The sequence below is a fragment of the Marmota flaviventris genome, chromosome 12, assembly GCF_047511675.1.
Source record: "Marmota flaviventris isolate mMarFla1 chromosome 12, mMarFla1.hap1, whole genome shotgun sequence".
Classification (NCBI taxonomy): domain Eukaryota; kingdom Metazoa; phylum Chordata; class Mammalia; order Rodentia; family Sciuridae; genus Marmota; species Marmota flaviventris.
In genome coordinates, this window is record NC_092509.1 from 1,568,739 (window position 1) to 1,581,135 (window position 12,397).

The 12,397-nt window shown below is 35.6% G+C and overlaps 1 pseudogene; it reads left to right on the forward strand.

Moving 5' to 3' along the window:
* Positions 1 to 9,165: 9,165 nt before the first annotated feature.
* The window catches only part of LOC139707874 (growth factor receptor-bound protein 14-like), a 57,118-nt pseudogene continuing 53,886 nt past the window's right edge, over positions 9,166 to 12,397 (forward strand).

A 12,397-nucleotide genomic window follows, 5' to 3' on the forward strand; every position in this document is an offset into this window, starting at 1 on the left:
TTAGGATTGTCTGGCTTAATTAATTCAGTGGGACTTGAGGCAAAGGGCTGTTCCTTATTATCTGATATCTGCTCCTGAGGGCATTAGCACAGGTGGATGATGACACAGGGAGTGAGATCTCTGTAAAGCAGGCTGTTGGGGCATGAGCTGGCTCATGTTTCAAAAGTCTACTCAGGCCCACATTGCCATCTCTAGTGATTAGCAAAGTTTGGAAGTGGAAGAAAGTCCCTAGGGTTTCAGGAAGACCCCAAATGTCAAAGCATCAACTGCAGGTGCTTCCAATTTAGCCCTTTCAATCCGTGTTTGTTATGTAATAAAAAGTCATAGTTTTATGGAGGTAGGAATGTTTATGTGAAATTGTTTTTAAACTATACCTCTTCCCTATTCATTTAAAAAAAACATAAACAAAGATTGATGTTTGTCCTTTTCATCCCTGCTCTTTAATTGGAGGGTTCTTCTCTGTCAGATATATTCTGAGAGCTTATCTGATGCAGATTCAGAAGGCAAGCTGGGCATATAGAAAGACCAGTGGTTCTTAAGTCTGCAGGGCACTTGAAAGAACTTCTGAATGAATCTGGGAAAATTATAAAGAAAAAGCGGTAGATTTTAGTAAAAATTACGTTTTTGAATATGTTCTATTGATGATGTTCAAGATATAATTATGAAAATCTCTGATTGTTGTGAAATTATGGGGGGAGGACCTGGAATATTTTCTTTCAAATATGATATTACTCTGAAACTCAGTCATGCCTACCATAGATTCAATTTGTTACATGATTACTAAATGCCTTTGGATAAATATTTTATTTCCTATAGATTTTTTTTTCTAGAACATAGAGCCTTTAATTTTATATGCATGTAAGTGAACTTTAAAATTTAAAAGAAAAGTAATTCACATATAAAACTACACTTCTAACAAAATTATAATTCTGCAGAATTTTTTTTTGTAATAGCACATTTTTTAAAAAATTCCATTAACAAGAGTGTATTCTCCACTTACATGTTAACTTTACATTCATTTAAAAATACATAGTATTTCATTAAATAGATTTATTATCACTAAACAATAATAATTTAATTATTATATACTTAAAGCTTGCTTTCAATATTTAGACAATAAAATGCTGGGTATCTGTGGTATATATAGTCCCTTAATTTTCAGTCTTTAAGGTTGTTTTACTTGCAGAGCTCAGATAGAATGGAGAATAAGTATGGGTAGCAGGGTCTGGGGGTGATATTTCTCTCACTGCAAGCTAATCATGTGTGAAAATGAATTTAGAGAATTGCATGTCTCCATGAACTACATCATGTACTGATTAGAGAAAAAAAGTGACCTTGACATTGATGATATTGACTTATCTCTAAATTTTGATGAGCACTCAAGATGGTTGAATGAAGTGATACTTCCTGTGTGGTGGCTGCTCTCATAACTGCATTAATCAAGGTTTAAACTGTAACTTCTATAGTTCATTTGAATGATTAGGTATGTGTGATGTGAAGATGAAAATATCACAGCAGATATGGAATTAAGTAGTCAGCTGTTCAGGAATCAAGTCACAAGTAACAACAAAATATGTAGAGAGGGGTATTTTATAATGTAAAGGACTTTTAAAAACTGTTTAATTGTACTTGCTAGTAAATCTCTTCATTACTAGTGCCACCCCATGTTAAAAAATAACAATAAATTCTTGGGAGAGCTTTAAAAATGACAAACTTATGGTCATCTTTATCTACTCTCTTCTTCCCACCCTTTATCTCTCTTAGCCCATTTACCAATTACTTAAAAAATCACATGTCTAAATTATATATATATATATATATATATACACACACATACATATGTGATTTATATATAATTATATAATTTTCATGTAATTATATATATATATGTGTGTGTGTGTATATATATATATATATATATATATATATATATATATATATATATATAACAAATTACACACACATGTTCATCTTCATCATTATCACCATCTCAATTCTATCATCTGTTGTATTTGTATGAATATTATGTTCCCGTAAAGATTAATGGGCTAAAATTTTGGCTCCTGGTATGGCAATATTAAGAATCTTTGAGAAGTGGGACCATGGAAGGTAACTAAATCATAGGGACTGAGTCCTCATGAATGGAATAATGCTATCTCTGGAAGTGGGACAAATCTCATAGAAGTGAATTAGTTCCCATGAGAGCTGATAGTTATATAGAAAGAAAGCCTAGGTCCTACCATCTTCCACTGGCTATCTTGCCATGTGATTTCTCTGTTCCACACCATTGTGATGACATCCACAATGAGCCCATTACCAGAAGAGAATAGATGCTGACAATATGATCCTCCACCTCCAGAGCTGAGATATATAATCCTCTTTTTCTATGAAGTATCTACTATCGGGTATGTTGTTATAGCAACACAAAAATAGACTAAGTCAGTTACTCATCTTCATTGTACTATTCACAAGTTTCTTGAAAGAAGTTTGCATTCTGATAATTGTGTAGCTGGGAATTTACTACTTCACTTTACAGTTAATTTGTTAGCTCTCTCTAATTGAGATTTTGACCCCCACATACCATCTGAGACTGTTTTGTTATAATCCACAAAGACTTACTTTTTTTGGTAAATCCAATGAAAAATATTATTTTTATTTTACTTCTATTACATCTAAAATCATTTAAGTTACTTCCTCTCTAAGCCATTGTGACAGTGTCTTTTCCTTATTCTTCATCTGTTCATTTTATTTTACTTCATAGTTATTTAATTTTTACTTTTTACTATACCCATATTCTCAGGGTTCTTAAATCTTTTTGGTTTTCTACTATATCAACATGCTGGTAATTCTCAAATATCCATTTGATGACCAAACCTCCTTTTCTTCCAATGTTATACCCATGTAGTCAATGCCTATTAAATTTCTTTAGCTGGATTTTTTTCTCATTTAAAAATAATTAACTGATACATAGCTCAGCTGAATTCCATAAATGTCATTAAAATGTAATGCATAGATTTCTCATCCTGAAGTTCTACCTGAAATTTGTAACTCTGAACAGCAGTGAGGAGTACTTCCAGTTCCTTAGTAAACCCGCCAGAAGTGGAATAATCCTTCACTCTTTCCTCCCTAGTTTTCCTCTCCATACTCTATTTATCTTCTGGGTAGCTTTCAAATTCAAATTCATTAGTTGAAATTCTAATTCTTTCTTATGTGGATTGTTAAAATAGCCTTTGACCTGTCTCTACTCTCTATTCCATTGGGCTGTTCTTAGTACTATATCAGGACTAAGGTGCATGTATTTAAATCCCAGCATACTTTCTAATGGATTAGAGTTCACAATTAATGTACCATAGCTTTCTGAATAACAATGAATTTATTACTACAGAATAACTGACTTTTGTGACTCCGTTATTTTTTTTTTTCTCTTTGCACGCATCTCTACACTCCTGTATCAAAATACTACTTAAACCCCAAACTCATGCCTCTGGGAATCTTCATTCTGCCCTTCTCACTTCCCTTTCTTTTACCATGTATACATTTCTTCTGAACTTTGGGATTATGGTTAGTTATTTCTTTCTCAAGAAGTCTTTCTCTGACTCTGCTGCCTTTGTGTATGTATTTGTTCTCTATCCCTGTGACCCAAATCACTATGAACTTGATGACTTAATAAAGAAAAAAATCTTTTAAAACAATCATTCTCACAAGTCTGAAGTTAACACCCAAGAACCCCTTGTAACTTTTCTCACTACTGTAAAATTCACTTCTTTGGGGTTGCATATTTGTGGTTCCAATGCTCTTGATGGTTGTCAACTGGAGACCTGTTTCATGGATTGAAGTCCTCCTCCTTTCCTTCTTGTTTGGCTTCTTCAGTTCTCAGAGTGCCCTCGGTGATCAGTTCCTATGCTTCAAGTATCTCTTATTTATGTCCCAGCCAGAGAAGGGACTCTGCTTTGAAGGGCTTATGTGACTGGTTAGGTCTTCTAGATCACTTTCCTACTTAAGGGTGATCTGTACCATAAAACATAAGATAAGCTTCAGAGTGATATCTTGATATATTGACAGACTCTGGAGATGGGCAGGACAATGCTGAGGGCCTCTTTAGACAGTCTGTGTACAATCTAGTAGGATTTTTCTCCTTACATGTACTTGAAAGCTTCTTATTGGGGAAATAATATGCCACAAACCCAATTTTATGAGGAAAACTGAACCTTAGAAAAGTAATGTAAATCAATGTTGAGGTGTACTAGCTAGGGTAATGTTGACAGAGATTATAAGAAAGTTGTTAAAAAACTGAAAAAAATGTGGTTATTTATATCTTCTTGGTATACATGTATCATCATCATAAATCAGGCACTTAAATTAACATAATTGCTTTATATAATAAATTAATAATAATATCCTGATGGATATCTGGGGGAAACCCTTACCATGTACAAACCATTTTACCACATAATATAATCTATTTTGAAATTGAAACAGAAAAAGAAAAAAAGGGGGAGGATATAAATATGCTAAAGTGAGGAAATATGCTAAGTTGAGGAAACTTAAAAATATATTTAAAAATATAGATGTAACATACTCAGATTAAAGTTTATTTTTAGATAAAGGATATTTGTAAATGATTAATTAAACAGTTAATTAGAGTTTCAAGTCTTCTAAAAAATAATTCTATTTTATGTTGTTGATACTGCTGGTTCTGCTCCCTCATATGTTGAAGTAGAACATTAGAAAATGCACACTAAGGCAAGCATATAAAGCAGGTTTTACTTAACAAGGGATAGCATAGACTTCTCTGAGGAGGGAGAAGGGGGGCATAGATGGTGTTTCTAGAAGTGGGGCCATTCTGCCTTTTTTAAATTAGACTTAGGCTTCCTTTGTTCTCCTGCTCTCTTCCCCTTATCTCTCTCCTTCCTGCTTATGTGACTAGGCCCAGGAGCTGCTCAGTGTGATGGCCAAAATGTGAGCAGTAGATGGGATGGATTGGCCAAGTTGGAGCCATCAGGGCCGGAAGGCAATTAACAACTCCCTATAGGAAGGGACAATCTCTGGGACAGGTTATCTTAGCAACAGGTTGGAACAGGTGCAGGGTTATTCTTGATATGGGTGGAGAAAGGGCTCTGAAGGCATTAACATTTCAATCCCACCATTCTCTTGATCTAACCCTTGCCTATCTTCCTCTCTGATTCTTGCTTCATTGTTTATTTAAAATTTTATTTTCAGAACAAAATACTACCATTATATAATTCTGGTGTTATGTATTATACACATATATAATCTTTGAAGGTTTTTTACAAAGTTTTAAAATATTAGTGAATAGAAATACATTCTTAAAATAAAGTCACTTTGATAAAGACAGGTCATGGATTTAAACACATCAGCTGCATGCTACAAATTCCCCCTAACACTAAAATATTTCTCAGGGAAAGGACCTCCTTAATGCATGCTAGTATATTCAAAATACTATTTTTACTCTCAAGTGGCATGATTAATCAGAAGAAAAAATAAGCACAATGGCTAAACATGACATTTATTTTCATCAGTGATTTCTTTTGAATTCATGCTAAGAGGAAGTATTTCATTTCTCTGTAGTTAAAAAAACAAGTATAAAGATTAACCGTATGTCCACTCTCATTTTTCAAGGCATTTTTCTTTTACTGATCAACAATTTTGATTTTTGTTCTAAAATCTCCCTTTTCAACTTATATCATTATGATAAATCATTGAACAGTATAATTCCTGCCTGGAAAGGTAATATCAACAGGATCTGTAAGGAGAGTAGTCCACAATGTCACATCAACTTCTTTCTTCCCCAATGGCACTCTCTCTATCCGATCTCTTTCATTACATTCCATATAACATGTTTTATTAATGAACATCACTTAGCAAGCTGAAAGGAAAAACTCCCCTTTCTATTTTCTCTTAAATACACTGGATAGATTTAAATACAATTATTTAAAACATATTTCATTATTGACGTCATAAAATCTGAAGATGAGAGATCCACAAGGCAGATGGTTCTTTATAATTAGAATTACTCTTAGAAAGCAGGATTGGCCTACTATTACATCTGTACTGATGGCAGAATGTTGATTATAAATTCTTTATTTCACATGTTTTTTTTTCCTCTTTTATTTTTTCCTCTCCCCACCCCCACTAGCCACCCTCTTCTTGGATTATTGCTTTTTCACTTAGATTGGATCAGGACCATTTATACAAATCACCTGTAAACTCACATAAAGCTCTGAAACATCCAAAGCAAGATTCTTTTGCTTGCTTGTGAGAACATAAGACTTTTGTTCAAGCTTTCCCTTGATTTATATCTATCAGGCATATGTTTTTAGTCCTTTTCAGCATTTCCAAGTCTTCAATTTATTGCAGAAAACACATTGTTGGATTTTATTTTCCTTTGTGGAATTTATGGATCCTTGTCTTTTATTTGGTTACTTTAATCCATCTTCATTTGTTTTAATTTCTAACTAGATTTTTATTCTGCCATATTATTTAATGTTCTTTCTATTTCTTGTACTTGCTGTGCTCTTTTAATTAACTTCTATAATATTTTCTTCTGGTGTTTAAAGTTTTATACAATAATTTTATTTCTGTTTCTCTTTAGAGACACAAACAATACTTCTGTTTCCCTAATATATCAGTGGCTGTATCTTCCCTCTTAGAAAAGAAGAGCATTAGTAAACCTCATGTCTTTACCATCTCTATGATGCCCAGAATATTACTTACTTCTGGTGACATGAGTAATCTTTCTCTTTTCTTACATTTATATATTCGTGAATCATAGTTTATTATATTTATTTAAAATTATTCCACTACCTTTATTGGTTCTTTGGTTTTGGAGAAGAACCAAAGGCCAGAACATAGTGTTTATCTCTGTAAGAAAGCTGAAGAATCTTGTGTGTGGGACAGGGCATGGGACATGGACTTTTTGACAGAAAGACCCATGCAGTGCATCATAAGACAGCTATCACTTGATTTTGAAATAGCCCAGCAGAAAATAACTGTGGTCAAGATGGCACCCCAAGTTCTTTTTTTATGTTGGAATGTAGATAGAAGACAGTTTTGCCAGGTTGCAATCTACAAACACTGGGAGTTAGATTAGAGAAGTAAACGACTGAATGCACAAAGCATGTCAGCCTCCACCTACTTTAACTTTACACAGAAGAACTCTTGCCCAAGAAGATCCCCACAGCAATGGTGTGAGGGCAAAAGGATAGGCAATAAGAGTCCAAAGGCAAAGAGGTGGGAAATGGGTTGGGGAGAGCTAAAGAAGAATTGGAACTGATCTTCCTGTGTTGCCTCTAGCTCTTCTCTGCCCTAAGCTGGCCACTCACTCCCTCAACAGAGCAGTTTAAAATATACTTGTTAGTGTTGTTGTTGTTTTAGATCCTGTAGTCCATTTTTCTAATCCTGTGGATTCTTGGCATCATTTTTTGAGGCAGTAACCTATACAAGTTGGACATCTTGTTGAACACCTGCTATCTTGGGGGAATATATACAGATGTGTGTGCATGTTGAACTTGTATCTATATTCAGAATGTATTAATTATATAAGGAATTATATATATATATATATATATATATATATATATATATATATATATATATATATATATATATATATATAAGTTTGATACCTTTACTATACTTCACGTTCTTCATTTAAGTCATTTTTTTTTTTTTTTTTTTTGTTTTTGTTTTTCATTTTCTGTATTCTGTGATGGTATATATAGTTTTTTTATACCTAGATAATATTGTACAGTTTAAAATCTGCTTATTTTACAATGAAAAAATTTCCATGTACAATGAAAATATACGTTCTGAAAGATGACCTTATAAAATTGCTTTGAAAGGACACTTCATATAGTGTGAAAATACCAAGCAAAATTTTTTAAATGCAATTTTTAAATAAGTCACAAATTTCAAACATGCAGTTAATAGGCAGTATTTGGAAAGAGTTTTGAAGTCTCATCAAAATTTTTGTTCTTTCATGTACAAAATTGAATACTGGTAATTGTTACTTAGTTTATAGCCTAAGTAACCTCCAAACATCATTTTAGTTTACCAAAGCATCTTTTATTTTTATGGTGCTTGAGCTTGAACCCAGAGCCTGTGCATGCTTAGGCACATGCTCTACCACTGAGTCACCCAAAACCCCATATTGATTTGGCTAAAACAAATACAGCAATTAATGGAAAATATATGTTTGATGAAGTACATTAACGTGAGCACATTATCTTGTGTTGGTACTGCCAAAAAAGCAAATACTGGAGAAAAATTAATACTTACTCAAATTCCACTTTAAATTTTGTAAATTCTCCTCATCCCCAAAACAACTTGTCTCAAGAAACACTGACTGTACTACTTCTTGTCTCCTCTCTTCTTGTCCCCTTTTACTATCCCTGATTCCCTTTTCCTTCTTGTTCCTCACCCTGCTTCTTACATTTTTTTTCTTTCTTTTATTTTCTGCCATCACTGTTTCCTCCCTTTTCTTCATATTTTCTCTCCTTTTTCTTATCTTCTTCCTTGGTCATCAAGTAGCAGTGGTAGTGGTTGCCAAGTTGCACATACTAATAATGGTTGTATTCATCATTCAGTAAATGCTTTCCACGTGCTGGACATTGAGCTCAGCTTTTAACCAGATGAGTAATTTTAGTTGGTAGTTCTTGGGATTCAATCGGAAGTTCAGTTCAATTTGCATGCAGTTTGATTAAAATTATGCTCTGACATCTTTGAAATTTGATTGAATTAAAAGACTAATGAATTTATATTAAAGAAGATAGACTTTAAAAGAACTGTAGAGAGACAGACCTGCGACCACCGACAAAACAGGCCCAGCGGCCCACAGGGGGCAGAGCCACCGCCCGCGCCTGCAAAGTAGGCAGACATGCGACCCACCTGCAGAACAGGCCCAGCAACCCAAGGAGGGGCAGAGCCTCTGCCCGCACATGCAAGATAGGCGTACCTGTGACTCACCTGCAGAGCAGGCCCAGCAATCCGCGGAGGGGCAGAGCCGCTGCCCGTGCCTGCAAGATAGGCAGACCTGCGACACACAAGAAGGACAGGCCCAGCGGTCCGCCAGCGTGGTAGACACATTGCCCTGGTTGGGGGAGGGACAGAGCTGCTGCCCATGCCTATAAGGTAGGCGGACCTGCGATGGACTGGCAGAACAGGCCCAGTGGACCGAGGAGGGGCAGAGCCACCGCCTGTGCCTGCAAGGAAGGCGGACCTGCGACCACCAACAAAACAGGCCCAGTGGACCGCGGAGGGGCAGAACCGCTGAACCGCTGCCCACGCCTGCAAGTTAGGCGGACATGTGACCCACCAGCAGCACAGGCCCAGCAGCCCACCAGCGTGGTAGACACATCTCCCTGGTTGGGGGAGGGGCAGAGCCGCCGACCATGCCTGCAAGGTAGGCAGACCTACGACCGACCAGCAGAACAGGCCCAGTGGCCCGCGGAGGGGCAGAGCCACCGCCTGCGCCTGCAAGGTAGGCGGACCTGCTACCGACTGGCAGAACAGGCCCAGTGGCCTGCCGGCATGGTAGGCACATTGCCCCAATTGGAGGAGGGGCAGAGAGCCGCCCACACCTGCGAGGGAGACTTTGCAACTATACAAGAGCAATATAAATATATAGGGGGAAAATTCAATAACACAACAGGTTCACCAAGCAGAAAGAAATGCAAGCAGTGTGAAAAGACAAGGAAAGAAAGGACCACAAGGAATGCAGGTCAACTCAACGTTAGAAGAGGTAATATCTGCAGCAGATGGAATGTCAGTAAAGAATTCAGGATATACAAGCTTCAGATGATCTGGAGTCTCAAGGAAGACATTAGACAGCAAAATAAGACAATGAAAGATCACTTCAACAATGAATTAAATAAACAAATCCAAGAAGCAAAAGATCAACTATACAGGGAGATAGAGGTTATAAAAAACAAACAAACAGAAATCCTAGAAATGCAGGAAGCAATAAACCAACTTAAAAACTCAATTGAGAATACTACCAGCAGAGTAGAACACTGAGAAGATAGAACATCAAACAATGAAGACAAAGTATTTCAACTTGAAAAGAACATAGACAGCTCAGCAAGACTGTTAAGAAACCATGAGAAGAACATCCAAGAAATATGGGATAACATAAAGAGACCAAACTTAAGAGTCATTGGGATACAGGAAGGTATAGAGGTCCAAACCAAAGGAATGAGCAATCTGTTCAATGAAATAATATGAGAAAACTTCCCAGACTTGAAGAATGAGACAGAATCCCAAATCCTAGAAGCCTACAGGACGCTGAATCAGCAAAATCATAAGAGATCCACACCTAGACACATTATAATGAAGATGCCCAACATACAGAATAAGGAGAGAATTTTAAAAGCTACAAGAGAAAGGAAAAAGATTACATTTAGGGGTAAACCAATCAGGATAACAGCTTATCTTTCAACACAGACTCTGAAAGCTAGAAGATCCTGGAATAACATATTTCAAACGCTGAAAGAAAATGGGTTCCAACCAAGAATTGTGTATACAGTGAAATTAAGCTTCAGGATGGAAGATGAAATTAAAACCTTCCACGATAAACAAAAGTTAAAAGAATTTGCAGATAGAAAACCATCTCTTCAAAACATCCTCAGCAAAACACTACAGGAAGAGGAAATGGAAAATAACAATGAAAACCAACAGTGGGAGGTAGTACAGTAAAGGGGGAAAAATAATCAAAGAGGAAAAACAAACCATGTTAAGTAACATAAATAAACAAATATGGATGGAAGAACAATCCATATCTCAATGATAACCCTAAATGTTAAAGGCTTAAACTCACCAATTAAGAGACACAGGCTAGTAGAATGGATCACAAAAAAAGACCCAACAATATGCTGCCTACAGGAGACGCACTTGATAGGAAAAGACATACATAGGCTGAAGGTGAAAGGTTGGGAAAAATCATATCACTCATATTAACTTCGGAAACAAGCAGGAGTGTCCATACTCATATCAAATAAAATAGATTTCAAGCCAAAGCTAATCAAAAGGGATAAAGAGGGAACATACTGCTCAAGGGAACCATACACCAACAAGACATAACAATCATAAATATATATGCCCCAAACAATGGTGCAGCTATGTTCAGCAAACAAACCTTTCTCAAGTTAAAGAGTCTAATAGACCACCATACAATAATTATGGGAGACTTCAACACACCTCTCTCATGACTGGACAGATCTTCCAAATAAAAGTTGAATAAAGAAACTATAGAACTCAATAACACAATTAATAACCTAGACTTAATTGACATATATAGAATATGCCACCCAACATCAAGCAGTTACACATTTTTCTCAGCAGCACATGGATCTTTCTCAAAAAAAGATCATATATTATGTCACAGGGCAACTCTTAGACAGTATAAAGGAGTAGAGATAATACCATGCATCTTATCTGATCATAATGGAATGAATCTGAAAATAACGATAAAAGAAGGAAGGAAAAATCATGCATCACTTGGAGAATGAACAATAGGTTACTGAATGATCAATGGGTTATAGAAGACATCAAGGAGGAAATTAAAAAATTCTTAGAGATAAATGAAAACACAGATACAACATATCAGAATCTATGGGACACATTGAAAGCAGTTCTAAGAGTAAAATTCATTGCTTGGAGTTCATTCCTTAAAAAGAGAAAAAAACAACAAATAAATGACCTCATACTTCATCTCAAAATCCTAGAAAAAGAAGAGCAAAACAACAGCAAAAGAAGTAGAAGTCATGAAATAATTAAAATCAGAGCTGAAATTAATGAAATCGAAACAAAAGAAACAATTGAAAAAATTGACAAAACTAAAAGTTGGTTCTTTGAAAAAATAAATAAGATCGACAGACCCTTAGCCATACTAATGAAGAGAAGAAGAGAGAGAACTCAAATTACTAGCATACGGGATGAAAAAGGCAATATCACAACAGACACTTCAGAAATACAGAAGATAATCAGAAATTATTTTGAATCCTCATACTCCTATAAAATAGAAGACAGTGAAGACATCAATAAATTTCTTAAGTCATATGATCTGCCCAGATTGAGTCAGGAGGATATAGACAACCTAAACAGACCAATATCAATGGAAGAAATATAAGAAACCATCAAAAGACTACGAACTAAGAAAAGCCCAGGACCGGATGGGTATACAGCAGAGTTTTACAAAACCTTTAAAGAGGAACTAATACCAATACTTTTCAAGCCATTTCAGGAAATAGAAAAAGAGGGAGAACTTCCAAATTCATTCTACGAGGCCAACATCACCCTGATTCCTAAACCAGACAAAGACACTTCAAAGAAAGAAAACTACAGACCAATATTTCTAATGAACCTAGATGCAAAAATCTTC